Source organism: Panthera tigris, chromosome C1, assembly GCF_018350195.1.
Source record: "Panthera tigris isolate Pti1 chromosome C1, P.tigris_Pti1_mat1.1, whole genome shotgun sequence".
NCBI lineage: Eukaryota > Metazoa > Chordata > Mammalia > Carnivora > Felidae > Panthera > Panthera tigris.
The window spans coordinates 146276160-146297318 of record NC_056667.1 but is presented as its reverse complement, the minus strand read 5'-3'; the positions used below and the strand labels follow the sequence as shown (position 1 = coordinate 146297318).

At 42.6% G+C, this 21159-nt stretch overlaps 1 protein-coding gene across 2 annotated transcripts in view; it reads left to right on the top strand.

Annotated features, from left to right (window-relative positions):
• The first annotated feature begins 478 nt into the window (after positions 1-478).
• The window catches only part of ACVR1 (activin A receptor type 1), a 140434-nt gene continuing 119753 nt past the window's right edge, over positions 479-21159 (top strand). For both annotated transcript variants that reach the window (XM_042994480.1, XM_042994479.1), the window contains exon 1: positions 479-536. The gene's annotated coding sequence lies outside the window, so the exon portion shown is untranslated. The remainder of the gene's footprint in view (positions 537-21159) is intronic.

Below are 21159 nucleotides of genomic sequence, written 5' to 3'. Positions count from 1 at the left end.
CTCGGGCGAGCCTCCCCCCCGGGCCGCCCGCCCCGCCCGCGGCCGCCCTCCTAGCCCGTGCCGCTGCGCCTCGGGAAGTTTATTCCGCCCGCCCTCCTCCCCTTCCTCCTCCTCCTCCTCCTCCTCCTCCTCCTCCTCCTCCTCCTCCTCCTCCTCCTCCTCCTCCTCCTCCTCCTCCTCCTCCTCCTCCTCCTCCTCCTCCTCCTCTTCACCCCGCCTCCCCTCCCTCCCCCGGCTCTTTCCCCCGGGTGGCTGCCGCTGCCGCCGCCGCTGCTGCCAGGCTGCTCCTCGGCCAGCCGCGCCGGCCCGAGGGCTGGGGAGCCCGTGGCCGCACGCACCGCCCGGCTGCAGCCGCCGCGGCCGCCGCTCGGGGCCGGCCGCCGGCCCTCGGCCCCGCAGAGTTCCGGGCTCTCTCGCCGGCTGCACCGCCCCGCCCCGCCCCGCGCCGCGCCGCGCCGCGCCGCGCCGACCTGCAGCGCCCGGCTGGCTCGCACTCCGCCTCCCGCGGCTCAGCCCTGGCCGCGGCGGGACCAGAGGTGAGGGCAGGTCGCCGGCCGCGCCGCGGGACCCGGGAGGACCGTGGGAGGAGGGAGCCTGGCTGGAGAAGAGGCTGGGATTGGGGGTGGGAGGGTGGGCGTCTGCGGTGCCTCCCCCTCGCTTTCATTCCTTTCTCCCCCAAGCTTCATCCACTCTCGGTGGGGGAAGCAGCCGCGGAACAAAACTGTCTTGCTTTGGGCCTGAACTGCTGGTGGGATATGGGAGAGGACAGAGGCATGGAGTGGGGGGTCTCTGGTTTGCGGAGTGTGCGCGTGTGCCTCTGTGTGTGTGTGTGTGTGTGTGTGTGTGTGTGTGTAGTGAACTCCTTCAGGGTGTGCGCCGCTGACTTGTAAATCGATCTGGCCGCCTGGCCACGGGCTCACCTTCCCAGCTGAGCTTGGTACGGAGTGAAGGGATGGGCTAATCACCCCCACCCTCAAAATATCCGTCTCTTCCAAGAGGAATTTTCTGCTGGAGAGACAGCCAATAAACTCTGCTCAACTCCCTCCCGCCCTCCGTTCTTCCTAGCTGCAGTTTCAAAAAGCTTCAAAGCCAGGAATGTGGGATTCATCTCCCGATCCCCAGAAGGCAAATGTGGTTACAGATGTTGCACGGTACTTTGCCAAGTTTAAAACCCTTCCTTCAACACTGTAACCAAAACAGTGAGGCTAGAACCTTGGGCGCGCTGGGGAGAGATGTGGGGCCTCTGGGGCCGCTGGATTCACTAACTTCCTTCGGGTTCTAGGCTGGCTTAGGTCTGTCCAGTTTGCGCCAGACATGTCTCCCCTCCTCCCCTCATTTCCCTGGAGTTTTGAACGCTCCTTGCATGGGAGAAAGGCTGTAGAGGAAACTACTTAGGGAAGAAAACATTCCACTTAGTAGCAGAAGAAAAGTCTTGGTTGAAAAGTTGTGCTTAATTTGGCTTTTAAAGAGAGGTAGTAATCAGTGGATTTGTTCATTTTATTGGGCTTTCTTTTCTTTCTTTTTTGAGGTGTGTGTGCGTGTGTGTGTGTGTGTGTGTGTGTGTGAGATGGGAGTTACGTGATGAGAAAAAGGACTGATCTCATACATAGTTTGTATATTTTTGAAAAGAGGCCCTCTAATTGTGACTTAGATATAACCCAGTGGTTTTAAAGAATCCTGTCCCAGAGATGCAGACTGCTCTGACAGCCCAAGGGAAGGCGGTGGCAAAAAATAGACACCACCTCCCTTTTCCCCCAAAAAAATTCTTCCTGGAAAGGTGGTGTTAAGAAATTTCAGAGATGGGCTGATCCAAGTGGCAGGCCTTAAATGGAAACACTATAGTATGTCTTGGCACTTGTCTCTGGAGCTGGGTGGCTGGCCAGGGGCCCGGGCTTGGGCAGCCAGCAGACATTAGACTTGTGCTGACCTCAGGCACTGGTCTGGCCATCCAGCTTTACAGTATGCCTAAGTGTGAAATAATGGACCTCACCTATTTCACTGATGGGGACGTGGGTCAGGAAGTTATCTTAAGGCCTGGATGGGACTTGGACCATCTGGCTTCTAAGACCAAATCCCGTTTTTTGTGATTCAGTTGTTTTTTGTTTTCTGGCCTGGAACAAAAACCAAAAACAAAACGGAAGTCTTTTGAAGCTGAAAAGTGCAGGCCTTAAATTGATGGAATTGTGCGGTAGGTAATAGCATTGCTACTGTCACCTCTCATGCAAACACTCAAAGGTGGTGAATGAGGTTGCAATAAATTCTGGATAGCTGGCAAAAATCAAGGGCTGGAATGGGTATGGATGGGGTTCATGCTCATTTTCTGGTGGTTTGGGCGAATTTTACTTGAAATGGTGAGAGTGGTTTTGAATAAAATTTGATTTGGGTAGTAGTTTTACAACTTTTGTACCTTGGAAGAGAGTGATTATTTGAATCTGAGTAAGTTTCTTGTTATCTCTAAGTAATTTAAAAGAATATTAAGGATGCCGAGTAGAGATCGAGTAGTATGCCTTATTTGGGAATGTAATTAATTTCAGAAGTGGGGAACTTAATGCCATTAATAGCATTGTAATGATTTTTTTTTCAAAGTAGTGATTTACTAAATTTTCTGCATCTGTCCATGGAACAGCTAACAGTGATTGAATCGGTAGATAGAGACGATGCCTCTATCTTATTCTAGATTTCCCTGAACTAATACTGTGATGATCATGATAGACTTCTAGGTAAGGTTAGATCAAGTAGTCCAGCCTTCTGGGGGAGGAAGGGACAGGGCAGAAATGCATTTGAAAAATGATCCTGTGATTCAAGGTCATGAGGTGAAGATGGGATCAACGTGTGTGTGTGTGTGTGTGTGTGTGTGTGTGTGTGTGTGTGTAAAAAGTACTTTAGACAAAGAGGAGCGAGGACTGGGAACTGTCCTCTGTGCATGTTCTTTTCTTGGATCCCTGCATCTTGTTTTATTTTTATGTGAAGAGATCTAATGCACAACTTGGTAGAAATTGGAGAGAAGGAAACTATTAATGGTAGCAAAACCCACTGATAGGTTTTGAGTGAATTTAATGACAGATATGATGGTGAGCTCTGGACATGTGTGAGGTACCATGCTCAGCTCTTTACATGCATTTTTCATTACATGCTCACAACAACCATATGTTTTTATCATTATTTCAGACGTTTATGGTAAGAAACTGAGGCTTCTCAAGATTGAGCGAGTTGCCCTCATTGTAGAGCTGCTCAGTAGTGGACTGGGGATTTGAACCAGGAGTTTGTGAGACTCTGGAACCCATGTTCTTGGGCACTTTTGCCAGTGTTTGCCAAATTTCACTGACTCATACACTGTCTTCATGAGTTTACCATGGCTAAGTTTCAGTCTATCAATCATTTAGTATTTTTCTTTAAAGCAGTGATTGACCTTAAAAAAAAAAAACACCCTAAAAGATGTCATCTTTTAAGAGGAAGCAATATTTCACTGCCATATTTGGAAAGCCAACTTACTTTTTGGTAATAGGACATAAAGATGCACTTATACTTCAACTAAAACCCCAAATACAGGACAGTGATTACCTGGTGTGTGTTTGCGTGTGTGCGTGCGTGTGTGTGTGTGTGCATGTGTGTGTGTGTTTTGCAAGAACCTGGGGATCAGGGTGGAGGAGGTAGGTAGATGATAGAGCGTGGGTGACATTGTGGTTTTTGGGTTGAGCGGTGGGTTCAAAGGTGCTGATTTTATTTTTAGACTTCATAGCCTGCATACATAATACATATTTTTGTTTTGTAAAAAGATAAAATTAAACACATGACTATTAACATAATGATTACTTGGGGAATATTTCACCACACTATTCTGACTACAGGCTTAGCTTGGTGCTTGTGTGAATGAAGTAGGCATGCAAATCTGTTGGCCGATTGGTGAGACCCCAGGTGATAATTTTAAAGCAAGCTGATTGTTGTCATCCCTGAATGAGATTGCGGTATGTCCCCTCTTCTCTATTCTGCTGCCACATGCATTTCAATATCGTGACTAAAATAATAGCATGGGCTGCAGCATGGTTTCTCTTGACTGTGGTTATGGGAGACTTGGGCTTAGCTGAAGCTGGCACTTGTCAGCCTCACCTTGTCGCATACATCTAGTGCTCAGGATGGGACAAAAAATGCTGTCATGAAGTGTTAACAACGCTTTCCTTTTTACCCAGTGGGTAAGTATGGCCATTCCGAATGGGAAGCTGGTGTTTAAGTTAAAGCAAAGCCTGGGTAAAATGTTAACAGCATTAAACTGGTGAGGCTGGGAAATAAAGCCATCAGAGATTTTAATTGGAGTCCACATAGTCTCTTGTTTTATTTTCCCAAGCAAGTATTGGGCACTGTGGCTTTATTCCTGGAAATGAGAATTTGAATTCGGTTTCCTGGTACAAAATGCCTTCTTTGATCTCTTGGAGTGAGAACTTTGTGTTTCTTTCTGTGGCCAATTTCAACTCTCAGAAGGACCAAGTGGAAGGTTTACCTCTTCTTTTTCAGCAGTTGGCCATAGACTGCTCTTGCTTGCCGGGCTAGTTTAAGAATCAGAAGTTCCAAAGTGGGATTTGTCTGTTGGAAAGGGCATTCAAATAAAAGATTCCTTTTGAAAGAGCTTCATCAGGATGGTGTGGTTGGCAAATCATGGCCTTTGGTTCAGATGGGAGGTAGTTTTGCTTGACCTTATGTTCCCCAAATGAACTAACGACACCTAGCAGATTCCTTTTTTTTTTTTTTTTTTTAATTTTTTTTTCAACGTTTTTAATTTATTTTTGGGACAGAGAGAGACAGAGCATGAACGGGGGAGGGGCAGAGAGAGAGGGAGACACAGAATCGGAAACAGGCTCCAGGCTCCGAGCCATCAGCCCAGAGCCTGACGCGGGGCTCGAACTCACGGATCGCGAGATCGTGACCTGGCTGAAGTCGGACGCTTAACCGACTGCGCCATCCAGGCGCCCCGCAGATTCCTTTTTGAAGTTAAAACCGATACTTTCCCATCCCCAATATTCAAACTGCGGAGTCAAATAATATTCCTGTGCTCTTATATGCATTTGGGGAAATCTGAGCTTGTTTATATGTCTAAAGCCTCTTCTGTGATCCATGAGAGTTTTGTTTTTCAGAGCCACTACTCAGTTGTTTGATTTTTGGGTTTCAGCCTCTGACCAACATTCCACTTTGCCCATTCGGGTTGCTTCATTGTTTGCTCTGGGTACTTGGCCTTTATTTCTGTGACCAGGAAAGTGACACTGAATTTTAGTTTTTCCAAATTTTATGGAGGTTCATGCAGGTTGAATTTGTTTTTTTGGATCATGAGGCAAGTTTAGGCGGTCCCCTGTAGCATAGGTGTCCTGATAGGTTCTGCTCTTTCTCATCATAAGGCCAAGCCTTGGAGTCTGTCCCTTTGCATTGCCCTTCCCCCCCACTTTTGGGGACAGCCAAATCCTTCGGGGCTCAGAGTACTCTCATTACAGGAATGCTTCCTGGATTTTGTGTTTTGACATTTTCCTAGCATTTTATCATCTTTACTACTCATCCTGGGACTTGATTGATATTTTTGAGGGCAAGGACTTCAAGTTATTCATTCCTCCATTTATTTGTTGGACACAATTCATTGTTCTTCCCAGTTTAAAACCTTTCAAAATTCTTTCACTGAGCTCTTTGAGGGCAAGGACTGTGTATTATTCATCTTTTGTATATGTTTTGCGCCTAACACAATGCCTGGTCCAGACCACACAGTTAGTAAACCGTTTTTTTAATTGTTGAGAGACTAAATGGATGATTGCATATTAGAGAAGCAGACAAGCCCAGCACTCAGGGGGACAGCCTGAGAGAAGATGACCTCTGGTAAGACACAGAGGTCCTTAAGGATGAGTTTAGGAAATACTGTAACTTAGTGAATCATTTGAGTTTATGCTAACTTTTTTTTAAGGTTGTTTTGGATTTAAGGGCAAAAACCTTTTTTTTTTTTTTTTTTTGGAAGAATATCTCAACTCATGCTTAATATACTACAGAACACGGAATCCTGTGTATATGGCTGGGACTCACTTTCTTGGATGAATTGACTCCTTCACTGACTTTCTCCTGTTGTGCCTATTCACAAACGGTCGACAGTGAAAACAGCGTGGTAGGCAGTGCTCTTGTGAGAGGTGGAATGTGGACGACCTCTTTGGACGATGGATGGAATTCAGAGTGAACTTCTCTTTTGATAGGTTTTAAGGGCTGATTTGAGTGGGCGTGCCATGTAGACCTTTTCTGCTTGAATACTTGATAGCGGGGTGCCTTGCTCATCTTTGAAAGCCGGGATGGGTCTTTGCTAGCCTCCATGCAGCATGGATGACATTGAAAATAAGATGGTTCTGGGGCAGCTGGCTGGCTCCGTCAGTAGAGCATGCTACTCTTGATCCTCAGGGTCACGAGTTCAAGCCCCACATTGGCTGTAGAGCTTACTTAAAAAATTGTAACAAAAGAAAATAAGAGTGCTCTAGTTTTTATTTTTCCCTTTTAGGCAATTATGAAAGAATTATTGATCGAACCTCTAAAAATAACCTTGAGTTTGATAGGAAATGTACAGAGGGGATAAACGAACATAGGGGTAGTCTTAGGCAAAGCTGGATATTAGATGTGGGATGGTACTTGGAGTTTGAAGACAGTGGGTACTGAGAAAGATATGCAATGAAAAGAACTTGAGGAAAAGCATTCAGGTGTAGAGGGGATGAGTTGAGGTGGTGTTTTTTTTTTTTTTTAACTGTCTTTAATTTTTTAAGAATTTACATCCAAATTAGTTAGCATATAGTGCAACAATGATTTCAGGAGTAGATTTCTTAGTGCCCCTTACCCATTTAGCCCATCCCCCCTCCCACAACCCCTCCCGTAACCCTCAGTTTGTTCTCCATATTTATGAGTCTCTTCTGTTTTGTCCCCCTCCTTTTTTATATAATTTTTGCATCCCTTCCCTGTGTTCATCTATTTTGTATCTTAAATTCCTCATATGAGTGAAGTTGTATGATATTTGTCTTTCTCTGACTAATTTCGCTTAGCATAATACCCTCCAGTTCCATCCACGTAGTTGCAAATGGTAAGATTTCATTCTTTTTGATTGCCGAGTAATACTCCATTGTATATATATACCACTTCTTCTTTATCCATTCATCCATCGATGGACATTTGGGCTCTTTCCATACTTTGGCTGTTGTTGATAGTGCTGCTATAAACATTGGGGTGCATGTGTCCCTTCGAAACAGCATGAGGTGGTATTTTCAACCAAGTTCAGAATTGAAGCTGTTGATGAATGAATGACATTATGCTCTTGGTGAAAACATAATGTGCTTGACTGATCATTTTCCTTATGTTATAGGTTAATACTTATAAGTAAATACCACTAAGAAAGCTGGAGCTTTGGGGCTTGTAACTTGATGTCAGGGACTTACACAAGGAAGAAGTATACATAGGAACATCCAGTAGGAAGAAAAAGTGTAGGTGGTTATCTAGAGTTACCTTTACCTTCCTTTTGAGAATAAAGAACATGGTAAGGAGAAGTGTGCCCAGTGATATTTTCTTAAATGTGTTTTGAACTTGGAAGAACTGATCTGTTGTGTGCAACAGGTGGCAAGAACCAATATTCTCTTATTTTATGAGTATGGCCTAGGAAAAAATGGAAAGTTTCAATCCCTGGAGATTATATAAACATAAATGTTCTATTTCAGTGTTTTGAAAACATTTTCTACTCTCAGCAATACATTTATTACATCATGACTGAGTACACACACATACACACATGCATATTAAAAATAAGGCTGAATTATATTTTTTATAAAACAGTACAGTAGTGGGGCACCTGAGTGGTTCAGTTGGTTAGGCGTCCGACTTCAGCTCAGGTCATGATCTTGCAGTTTGTGAGTTTGAGCCCCACGTCAGGCTCTGTGCTGACAGCTCGGAGCCTGGAGCCTGCTTCATATTCTGTGTCTCCCTCTCCTGCTCATGCTCTGTCTCTCTCTGTCTCTCAATAATAAACAAACATTAAAAAAATTAAAAAAAAAATACAGTAGGGCTTCCTAATTTCTAGTCAGTTTTTTTATGTTTATTTTTGAAAGAGAGTGTGAGAGAACCTGGGGGAAGGGCAGAGAGAGGGGGACAGAGGATCTGAAGTGGGCTCTGTGCTGACAGCAGAGAGCTTTATGTGGGGTTCAAACTCACAAACCATGAGATCACGACCTGACCTGAAGTCTGACACCCAACTGTCTGAGCCACCCAGGCATCCCTCTGGTCAATTTTTATAAAAAAAAAAAATCTGGTCTTGGGGTGCCTGGGTGACTCTGTCCATTAAGCAGCGACTTTGGCTTAGGTCATGATCTCACAGTTCGTGCGTTCAAGCCCCACATCGGGCTCTGTGCTGACAGTGTAGAGCCTGCTTGGGATTCTTTTTCTCTCTCCTCTCTCTCTGCCCCTCCCCAACTTACGCCTTCTCACTCTCTCAAAATAAATAAACGTAAAAAAAATTCTGATCTTTATTGACTAAATTGATTTCACAACTTGCTGATGGATTCTAGCCAGGAGTTTGGGAACAAAACAAAAACAAAAACAAAAACCTTCTAGATATTGTGGAAATCAGCCTTAATTTGTTTGTTGGACATTTGCTAACCTGGATGAGAATTTTTTTTTCTTTTTGTATGAGTCTCAGTTATTCTACAGATGGCCTGGGCCCTTCTGCTCTCCCGCCGTTCCCCCCGAGCCATTGTTCTTTTCTCTGTGTAGGGGTCTTTGCGTGTTTCTCCACATCAGATTAAAGTGACTAATATGTGCTTTGGACCAGCTCCAAGAGGGTATCATCATCTTGATCCTAATCAGCATCAAAGGTGGGGCTAATTAATTTAAGCTGGTGGCAGGAGCCACTTAGCTCCCTGTTTGCTAAGATTATATTTGAATGGGATGGTGACTCTCAGTAATAAGGGGACAGTGGGAGTCCCTTTTTAGGTCACCTGTACCAAAAGGATGGGAGAGAGGTAGAGAAGATCACCCGATACAGTTATTGTTCACAAACACAAAACAAGGTTAGTAGGGACAACTCTTTGCATTTAAAGATGTAAGAGCTTAATTGGTGGCTGCAGTCACCATTGTTGTCATTGTCCTTACCGTTTTTTTTCATTGTTCTTATCATTAAAATCTTCCTGCCTTGCTGCCTATCCTTCATCATTTCCCCTCTTCTTCTTCTTTTATTGAGCATTTATCAAGTCTTCCTGTCCTTGGGGCTGGGCATGGAGAGTACAGTAAAATAAAGTAGATCTTCAGGTGCACTTGAGGAAGGGATTGAAGAGTTGCACATCTAACTATAAATGGCAGAAGGCCAAGTACCTTGGTCACAAGATACAGAGGGATAACGATCACGATCACACAACACCTTTGAGGAAGTGACTGTTTGGCTGGCCTTGGAAAAAGGTACCACTTTGATGTTATCCTTTTGAGAGAGATCCGTCTATGTATATAGGTTGTGGAGTACGCAACCTGTCAAAACCGGGGAACGGGGCAAGTAAGTAAGAGGTAGTTGGCTTTTGTTTAAGAGCCAAGTTGTATAAAAACATAGTTGCCCATGTTTTCGTCGCTAGACTCAGACTCACTGCCTTGAGGTGCAGCTTCTCAGAGAGGCCTCGTGCCCTGAGACAAATGGAAGGAGTGGCCGACTCATGTCTGGCTATGCGCTGATTCCACAGTCAAAGTTAAGTCCAATGGTGGGTACCATTTAAACGGTTCTGTTGTACCCCCTCCCCCACATTATTTATTTACTTTTTCTGCCAAGTGTGTATGGTAACTCCTGGAAGTCAAAAGCCTCAGGATGTGACGTGGCTGTGTAGAGTATACTGAAATGAGCAATGCAGAGGAAAGATTAGAAAGGAAGCCTTAGGGCCAAATGAAGGTTTATGTTGAATGCCAGGCTAACGATTTTTGACTTGATTCTAAAACAGCAACTGTAACGGAACATCTGTAAGGGAGGCCCTGGTCAGGCCCCTTACTTGCATTCTCTCATTTATCGCTCACACCCACACTATAAGGTACCTACTTTTATTACCCCATTTTACAGAAGGAGAAACTGAGACTCAGAAGGGTGATGGAAAATGTCTGTAGTCATACATCTGAACTTTAACTTAGGCTGTATGTTCCAAAGTCACTTGCTGTAAAGCAGGGTTTGAAAACTGGTTGCCCCCCTGGACTGACTACACCTGAGAGTTATGTCCTGTCGGATTGTGCCTGTAAAACATTTTGTTTTCTATGTTTTTTATTTATTTATATATTTATTTTTGAGACAGAGACAGAGCATGAATGGGGGAGGGGCAGAGAGAGAGGGAGACACAGAATCGGAAGCAGGCTCCAGGCTCTGAGCCGTCAGCCCAGAGCCTGATGCGGGGCTCGAACTCACGGACTGTGAGATCGTGACCTGAGCTAAAGTTGGACGCTCAACCGGCTGAGCCACCCAGGCGCCCCCATTTTGTTTTCTTTTTGAAGTGGTTGCCGTTGTTTAAATATGGGGAGATTTCCTGTAAGAAGTTCCAATTTCCACCTTCTTCGGCGGAACTGCAAGCCCTGGCCGCCCGAGACCTGCATTCCTGCAGGAACCTGCCAGAGCCCCTTGTGATTCTGTCTGTCTGAGCGGACATGTGTGCTCTGTTTGCCACAGTCCTGGCTCACCCTGTTTTCTCCCAACACTGAGGCTCAGCCTCACCTGCTATTGTTCCTTTATTCTCTTAGCCTGCTCACTCTTACATCCTAACTTTACCTTGTCCCTATAGGCGTATGGGTTTGAAACCTCTGATATCTATAGCCTTCTGTATAGCCTGTTAGATAGCCACAGATTAATGGGAAGGGTAGAGGCCCAGCAGCCAAGGGAAATGAGAGTAGGTACAATTAGGGGTTTGGCCTTGGGCTGGAGAAGCCACAAGGTGAACAAATCATTTTTGTGAAGAAAGGAAGGGTGAGTGGGAGGCGGAAGTATCTGACGTATGGAACATGGATGGCTGAGAAAATGGTGTTGATCTTCAAACGAAGGGGTGAGAGGAGCTGGTTTTGAGCAGGGCTTGTATTGGGGTTCAGGTTCTGGTGGAGTAAACACATAGAAGAGGGCTTCCTTGAGGCTCACGTCAAGTTGGAAGTATGACACTGGAACCGGCAGATAAGGGGTTGGCACTGTGGCTCTTAGATCTGTGTGAGAGGACGCCATCCTGGGACATTTGGATCTGGGGGAGAAAGGTCCCATTTGGAAACAGCAAGAAGTGGGCTAAGGTCTGAATGATAAAATGAACCAGTTACAAACAGCTCAAAGTCTCTTATTGACTTTTTTGGGGGTCAAGTGCCTTATCTTGCAAATAAATCAAATGTTTATCCTAAAAAAGGATACAGTAACAGTCTTCAAGTTTTGAACATGGGACCTGATAAACATCTCATGGAATCAAAGACTGTTCTACTGTTTGAAGGATGACACCTGTACTTATGTTTATGACTATTTCACTGAGCTTAAAAAAAAAAAAAAAAAAAAAAGGAAAAAAAAAACCTGACAATGATTTTTTTTCTTTTTTTAATATCACAGGTGATAGAAAAAGTGCTTGCTGTAGCCCTGAGATGGGGAAAGCAATGCCAGAAGTGAATGACTTCTTTTGAGATTTATTCTTTTAGCCTGTTCAGCATAGAATGTCCTTTTCAAATTACAGATGACGGTTTTTTTTTTTGTTTGTTTTTTGTTTTTTCTTCTTATCTTGGCTTGTTTGTTTAGGATTCCCTCCAGCTCATTGTTACTTAATCAGCAAGGTCCTCCTCAGCTACTCTCCTTCTCCCACTTGGTTCCCGTTTGGTCCCTGAAGGTCTTAACGGTTTAGGACATACTAAGCACAGGTGGAGTGAATCTTTCACAGATGTGGATATTTAGCATGAAAATCTTCCAGGAGGGCATTTCCTTTGTTCTCATACTTTTATTTTAGAAAACATTTTTTAATATTTTTTGTTTTATTTTATTAAAAATTTTTTTTTTCATGTTTATTTAGTTTTGAGAGAAAGAGAGATGGAGCGTGAGCGGGGGAGGAGCAGAGGGAGAGGGAGTATCAGAATACAAAGCCAACTCCAGGCTCTGAGCGGTCAGCAGAGAGCCCTATGTGGGGTTCAAACTCACGAATCCTAAGGTCATGACTTTAGCCGAAGTTGGACGCTTAACCACCTGAGCTACCCAGGTGCCCGTTCTCATACTGTTTTTAAATTAAGCTTTTTATTTTAATTCCAGTACAGTTAATATACGGTATTGTGTTATTCGCATACCTTTTGTCTCAGACATTATGGTCTCCTTTTTGGGCCACATGACTCTAAAAAAATCACATTTGTGTTTTTATTTCTAATTCATAGCTTTATTTTATCACATGAGTATGTTAATATGGGTTCCCATAATTTTTTTCTTTTTTTTAAAAAAAAATTTTTTTTTAACGTTTATTTATTTTTGAGACAGAGAGAGAGACAGAGTATGAGCAGGGGAGGGGCAGAGAGAGAGGGAGACACAGAATCGGAAGCAGGCTCCAGGCTCTGAACCATCAGCCCAGAACCCGACACGGGGCTCGAACTCACGGACCGCGAGATAGTGACCTGAGCCGAAGTCGGACGCTTAACCGACTGAGCCACCCAGGCGCCCCCATAATTTTTTTCTTAAAAATAAAATATATACTTTTTTTATAATAGCTTATGTTTTAGAGACGTCATTTATGTTGTATTACATGTGCTCCGTACAAGATTTGAAGTGTAGGAAGGTAACTTTTGTCCTCCAGACTTCTACTTTCTCTTCCTAAGGAAATACCATCATTAAAACTAATTGTAGGGGCACCTGGGGGGCTCAGTCAGCTAAGTGATGGACTCCGTTTTGGCTCAGGTCATGGTCTCACAGTTAGTGAGTTTGAGCGCCCAGTAGGGCTGCACAGCTTGTAGTGTGGAGCCTGCTTGGGATTCTCTTTTCCTCTTTCTCTGCCCCTCCCTTGCTCACACTCCCCGTCTGTCTGGAAATAAATAAATAAACTTAAAAAAGAAACTGATTGTATATCCTTCCAGTGATCATCTTTACATTTACAACCATACACTAATGTGTTTTTCTTATACAGTATCATAGTGTGCATATTTCAGTTTTGTACCTGGCTTTTTTCACTCAGTTTATCTTGGAAATCTTTTCCTATTAGTATGAGCAGTTTCCTTATTCTTTTGAAAGGTATTCCATAGTGTGGGTGTTTCATAATTTATTTAACTAGTCTTTTACGTATTTTAGGTAACATTATGTTACAATGTTGCAGTGACAATTTTCACATATGCTACTATGCGCGTCTGTAGATTGGTTTATATGTAGGTGTAGATGTACCTGTCTGTCTGCTGTATATCTGAGGGTAAATATCAAAGACTGGAATTACTGAATCTAAGGGTTTTTACATTTTATTTATGTATGTATGTATGTATTTATTTTTTAAATGTTTGTTTATTTTTGAGAGAGAGAGAGAGTGCACGTGAGAGCAAGGGAGGGGCAGAGAGAGAGAGGGAGACAGAGGACCCCAAGCAGGCTTTGCGCTAATCAGCACAGAGCCTGTTGCCTGGCTGGAGCTCACACACCCTGAGATCACAACCTGAGCTGAATTCAGATGCCCAACAGACTGAGCTACCCAGGTACCCCTACATTTTAAATTACAGTATAGGTTGTACCAAGAATTTAATTTTTGAGCTGTATTAGTAGAGCAAAGTGGCCTGGTGGAAATGACAGAGCAGCCCGCAAGACTCCAGCAGGGTCTGTTCTCTGGTGTAAACCAAGTTTATGGTCCAAGAAAGTCACTTTTCTGAACTTGTTTTCTTCGTGGTGCTTTTCTTTCCTCATCTGTTAGGAAGAGCATAGACTCAGCTGTTTCTAAAGTTTACTCATTTGTTGATTCTCTTTCAGTCTCCCTCCTTTTTGGTGTTTCCAGTAAATGGAACCTGATGACTTTTTTTTTTTTCCCCCTGTGTAAGTTTGAGTCTAAAGAACCCTGAGCTTTGGAAGCCTTGCTAACCACAGCTTTACTTTGATTGTTTTAAAGCACCGTGTCTGGTTTGTGCTTTATGTTAAAAGCAGAGCTTATGGGGCTGATTATCTTTAAGAAAAAAAATACAGTGAGTGGTAAGTAGGCATTTAGTGACCAAGAAACTCGTATAGTCAGCTTTTTATTATTGATGAAGAATAGAGGCAATGGATTTTTAGACTTAGGGAAAAAAGTTTTATTTTTATAATAGGTTTTTGAAAAAGCAATAAGCCTATGATAGACAGTTTTCAAGAAACAGCAAAATTTTATTTATGATTTGGGAGCATACCAGAGTGGACTGCTTTTGATCTCTCAAAGTTTTTATAATCTGAAGAAGATACAATAGGGGATTACTGGGAATTTTGAGTTGTCTAGCTGGTGTAGCTTAATAAAATAGTTGGGTTTTCTGGCAGTTTCCAAATTAGTTGATTTAAGAATTCAAACCCAAGTAAATAAAATTTAATATAAAATTCATGTTTTTTCCCATGCTGCATTTTTTCTTTAGAAATTGGCTCCCCCAGAATTAAGCAACATGCTTGGATTTTCCTTTCAAAGACCTAAAAATTTTGGACTGCTAGTATAAATGTAATTTTCCTTGAAAAGATTTTGAGCCCTTGGTTACTCAAAAGAAAAAAAATACCAACACTCTTTAAATATACAAATTTATTCATCTAGCTGTAGAGTAGCAACAACAACAACAAAGAAGGAAACAACTTAAATGTTCTATAATAACCTACGTATATAACATTTATATGTATGTTATATATATATATATATACACACATTTTTATTAATAAAATGGAATATTATATAATCACCAAAAGTATTATCCTAGATGAATTTTCAGGGACAGATCTCACCTTAAATGGAACCTTCTCAAAAGAGGGTTTTGCTGGCTATCCCATCTAGTTAGATTCTTCCTCCTTTTCTGTATGTTACATATACACTACTATATATATATATATATATATATGTATATAAATATGTATATATATGTATGTATATATGTATATACATGTGCGCGCGCATACACACACACACACACACACACATATATATATATATATATATACACACACACACACACATACTACCAGTATCTCTGGGGTAAATACCAAGAACAGAGACTTTGTTTGGTACTCTGAGTGTACACGTGTATCCTGTGTCTAGTATACTGGTTTATTTTATTTTATTTTATTTAGGCACGCAGGAATTTTTGGAATGAATAGACCATGAAGAGTATACAAAACAAAATTAAGTAGAAAAAGTGGGACACGGCGGCGCCTGGGTGGCGCAGTCGGTTAAGCGTCCGACTTCAGCCAGGTCACGATCTCGCGGTCCGTGAGTTCGAGCCCCGCGTCAGGCTCTGGGCTGATGGCTCGGAGCCTGGAGCCTGTTTCCGATTCTGTGTCTCCCTCTCTCTCTGCCCCTCCCCCGTTCATGCTCTGTCTCTCTCTGTCCCAAAAATAAATAAAAAACGTTGAAAAAAAAAATTAAAAAAAAAAAAAAAAAGAAAAAGTGGGACACAAAAATGGTACAATTCCGTATCCATAAATTGTATACAATTCCGTAAATGTAAGTAAACATAAAACATAGTACAATTCCACATTTGTAGTTACGTACGTATGGACATAGAAAAAAAAAAAGACTGATAGGAAATAAACAGGAATATTAACAGTTACTGTCTTCGAGCTGTGGGTTGTGCCTAATTTTGAAGAGAAAAATCTTTTAATACAAATGGGTGAGGTAAATATTGGAAGATTATGTCACCTCAATAATGTATTTTACCCTTTCAGCATTAAAGGTGCTCACCTTACCTAAAATGATGTATTACAATACCATGGCCTTTTCTCCTCTTGAGTAAAATGTACTGTATCTTTGTAGCGTGACAGGTTTTATATCTACTTTAGAATTAAATTATGATCTGAGAGTTGCACTTTTAAGAAACTGGTTTTAATTTTACATCAGTTGAAGTTAAAGGGTAGTGAAAGTATATTAGATCTGGTACAAGTGTCTAATTATAATTATTGACACATTTTCAAATGCTCTCTTAAGTATGATACATTGCCCATGATTTTGACAGCTGTGACTACATTAAAGCTGTTGGAACACTCTTTGCACAAAGGTTTGTTTAAACTTAGAATTGTCAGAAGGATTCTTTGTAAAGTAGATGAACACAGATTTGGAGGTCAAATGGTGCTTTATTTCCCACTGCGCCTGGTGATTTTAGTCTGTTAAATGTTAATCAGAAGATTATCTGGATTTAGTTTTCATTTTGAGAAAACTGGGAATTTTTTTTGTATAGTATAAAAAAAAAGGTGATGATACTCGTTTATGACTTGAATCTCTGCACTGTTAACTTAAATTCTACTTACTTCTCTTGCTAAAGGTCCCCAACCATGAAACTCCAAAGCTTCAAACTTGATTCTGCATAACAACTTATTTTCTAAAGGTCTCCCTGGACCTTTCGTGTATTATCTCCTTTGTGTGGCTACTCCTTCCTTCTATATAGATTTGTTGAGTAGCTACTATGTGCCAGGCACTGAGCTTATAACCATAAAAAGTCATCAGAGAGCTCAGAGGCAGAAAGAAGAGTCCAGCTACCACAGAGCAAAGCACCAGAATGGAACTCTAAACATAAAGATGGGATGTGCAGTTTTGTTCGGGAGGGCATCTGAGGTCATCTTTTCAGAGGGATGATATTCTTGAGCATCTTAAAGGTTGAGGAGGAAGGTGGTAGGTGGGAAAAGGGCCTTTGAGGCACAGAAGTATCAGAAGAACAGTATCCTTCAGAACTGAATGTGACCAGAGCTCTGCTACTCAAAGGTGTGGTGCCTGGTTCAGCAGTAATGGGACGGTTTGGGCACAGGCCTCACTAGAAATGTGGAGTCTCAGGGCCACCCAGTTCTGCTGATTTAAAATCAGTGTGGCAACAGTATCCCCAGGTGATTTGAATACTTCTGAAGTTTGAGAAACACTGGACTAGAACATAAAGAATAGGTAAAAGATGGGAGAGCTGGGGACGTAGACGACCTGGTTAGGACTTTGGACTTCGGTGTTCAAGCATGGGATTGATAATGAAGAGGTGACATTAGCAGATTTTTATTTTCCCCAAATTATGTGGAAGTACAAGTGAGGCAGCATGTTACAAGAAGTTTCTTGAAACCGAAATCAAAAAGTACACCACGAAAAAAATGCCCTCGAATAAGTTTGAGAAACGAAGGACATTATACCCTTTTCTCAGTGTGAATTTTCATACTACACTGAACGTTCTGAGAAGCCGGCGTTGAGGAACACCTTATCTTAATCCTTTATCCTGGAATATCCCTGGAATATCCCTGGTCTTTCACATTATTCCACAGTGGAACCCTTTGTAGCTATATGCGTAACTGTTAACACCCTAGGGAGAGTAGATAGCGTTTTGCAGAAAGAATTTTGGGAAATGCTAGCACTCATTCCCAAACTTTGGACACTGTCTTATCTGCAGAGGGTGGCCAAACTGTCTGGGATTACCTGGGACTGAGAACCATCCTAGGTTGCTGGACTTTCAGCTCTAAAGTCCTGGATCGTCCAGGTGAGTTAGGTACCCTTCCTAACTGTTTACTGTGCCTTTGACTAATTAGTTCCTTTTCTTTAGATGGGCTCAACCTTTTCCCTTAAATGCCTGTTTCAGGCTCATTCTAATGGGGCGATTCCCAAATCTGTTCTCACAGTGGAAGCACCTCACAGTGTGAGGGGGGTTCCAAACCCAGTGCCCATTCCCACCCCACAAGGTTGTGCTTTAATTGATCTGGATGTACCCTGTCAGTGGAAGTTTTAAAGGTCTCCAGGTTAGGGGCATGAAAGCTTGTTCAAAACAACCGTAACTGAAAATGCAGTATGGATGTGCACCTTAAGAATTTCATTTCATTTCATTTCATTAATTTCTATTGTATAATAGAAACACTAATCACAGTAAAGAAAAAAAAAAGTTTAAATAACTTTATCTAGGATCATATTGGGTGACCACCAGTAGGATCTGTTCCACACTTTGGGAAACACTTGTGTGGAGGCCTGGGGAGCATCAGAGTGGCCAAGAAGTGGTAACAAATGTAGCTGGAGAAGACACTGCAGATTTCAGAGCCATTTAGGGGGTTGAGCCGATGTGATCTGTGTGGTCTGGTAGAAAAGGAGGAGACTCTTAGGCTATAGCAGGTATGGATGGTGATCACATGGCTGAATAGGGAGGAGTAGAGAATGCAGGAAGGGGAAGGGCTGAATTTGACGAGTCCTGTTTGAGAGGCCTTGGGACCTCCTTGGGGAGGGAGGGTTGTCAGAAGAAAAGAGTCAGTGGCTAAAAAGGTCTGTTCTGGAAACAAGTAAGAGCCTCTCCAGGTCCGGGGGAAGTTCCAAGTGGGGAATCAACTTGCTTGGGGGAAAGGGTTGGGAGGGTGATCTACACCCAGGACCTCTGGTCAGTGTAGGGGTAAGGAGCCTGAGAGAAGAGTCTGGGACCAGCCAAGGAGTAGGCGTGATGCTAAGGAGAGTGTGTTTTCCTCCATTCGCCCCAAGGAAGGTAGACCTGTGAACCACAGATAGATAAGAGCTCTGGAGGGCAGTTTGTTTTGGTAATTTAGGACGTCATTAGTCATGTTTGTGTAAATTTAGCATGAGGGAGGAAACAAGATTATAGCGAGTCCAGAAGAAACAGACTCACTAGAGCTAGTTTTAACTGAAGAAAAATCCTGGGATAGTATGGGATCTTAGGGAATGAATCTGGGTTTGTCTGGGAAATAGTCATCCTCTGGTTACTCATAGATGTTATTTCAACAAAGAGCAAAGATTATAACAAATAATCAGGTATTCACAGACAAGTTGCCTGAGCTCTCTGGGGCTCCATAAAATTGTTTTACTCTCCAATCATAGCCACTCACCGTTTCCCTCTTTTTCTTACTGTTCCCTGGACACAACAATGTCAAATTCTGAATCTATATGTTTCTAAATGTCATTCAACATTTTTTTTTTTAATGCTGATAAAGCAGCTTGTGATTCAGTATGCCACCTTTGTTTCTGTGTAGTTCCCATTTGTGGAGGGCTTTGCAGTTTACCAAAGCAACACAGCATCTTATGTGAGCCTCTAAATAACCTTTGTGTAGAAGGCAGGGCTAAAACCAGTATCATTCCATTTTACAGGGAAAAAAGAGTAAAAGTTCTAAAGTTTAATATATTGAGGACTCGCCCATGATTAATGACATAATGATGGGTCCCGGATGGAATCCTGGTCTCCTGGCCCATTATTTTTTCCATCATATTCAGGAAGGGGTGGGGGCGGAGAGTGTGTTCTCCTCCCCCTTCCCCCTCTTTAAATTAGTTTATAAGTTCTTTGAGGGCAGTGACCGTGTGTTCACTGTTGTTCATGAACTTCTTCACTCACTACTATGAAGAGGCCTTTGGAAGTGGCAGTGGGCAGAAGGGCCTTTTGGCCAAGCTTCCGTCTCACAAGGTGCCTCACGCTGGTCTTGACATTACTTTTGAATGACAGGGCCTTGGAAATAAAAAAAACAGGATTGAAAGAAGGCATCATGGGTCGCAGAACATTGAACTTGTGTCTCATTACTGGACCATGTAATTATCTAGACACCAGCCCAGTAATATTTATTGGCCTAGCATGTTTTGTAAATATTTGATACATACACAGTTTTTGTCACTCTGTTTTGGCGTTTCTTCATATTTTAATACCAGAAGTCATCTATAGCAGAAGAGGCCCAAACCTCTCTGGACATCAGAGGGGATCTCCTTTATGGTATGAGATACTCTGACGGGCAGTGTGGAGTGCTGTGAAGGTAAATCAGCCTCTCCGACAAAACAGTTCAGGAAAGCTATCTTATTGTATAATCCCTGCAAGGCATGTAGTGGGAGCTCAGCAAATACTTGTTATTTTGAATAAAGGAGATGCTGTTTTGTATTCTTCCATTTTATCACCATGGACCATTACCAACTTTTTTTTTTTTTTTTTTTTTAATGGTCTTTCTTTTCCCTGTGGGTCATTAAAGATACGGTGTTAGGATTTGGGGAAAGGGAATGATGAAAGAGAATGGAGAAATGGAATCAGCAGGTTTTAGGACAAGAGACAAGAGATTTTGAGTGAAAAGTTGAAAGCAGGAAGGCGTCGCCCAGGGGGAACTGGGAGGATGTCAGGCACTTTTAAAGGAGTCCACGGAGGGGAGGGGAGGATGAGACAGGAGTTATTCTAATCTGATGATGTCTTAGAGGAGAAAACCGAAGGTCTTTTTCAACCTTAATTATAGCCACAGGACAAAAGCACACTATAGCACTCACCCCCGCCCCCCACTTCTACTAAGGGATGGTAGTGTGTAATCTTTTTTGTAGAGCCATGTCTAAGACTCTGTACCTCAGACTACATTAAAATATTTTATTTTTTAGAGTGCTACAGATTGAGGAAGAAGAATAAAATTTGGAGTCCCTTTTTTTTGTATTTACGTTAAAATTTCAAGCTACCGGTTCAGTATGAAGTGGGGAACTTTGTAGTCACTGAGGAAATTTAGGCAGATGAGTTAATGTTTGGTCATCAGAAAATGTCCCATTTGGAGCTTGTTTCTCTTGAGAGGAGAAAAAGGCAAAATATGAGTCAGAGCATAAGGGCATTTCTCGCACTTAATTCAGCCGCCACCCTCCTGCAGGACCATTGACCCACAAGGCTAATTCAGACAGTCATGATGGCTGGCGTCTGTCCCGACCTTACCTCTGTATGGCTTCCCCCAGGATCACCCGCAGGTTTGCTCTGACTCCTGTATATGATGTCGGCATTGCTGAGGAGCGGGGTGCAGGTGAGTTGTTTTTTTAGGGAAGGGGCTTTGATCAGTTTACAACCTAAAAGTGCCATCAAGTCTGAATGGGACCGAGTTTTCTTTAAGGGCCCTTCAGTCATTCATTGGCTTTCATGAAAAATGTGAAAAGGCAGTACTCTGGTTGGAGGAGTGTAAAGCTTTTTTTATGGATAAAGACCCTGCTGTGCATTGTGTGTTGGTCAGTCCTGTGGCCAAGTGCCATCTCTCTTTCCCTCTTTGTTCTTGATCTTCCAGTGGTTTCTATGTTGTGTTCC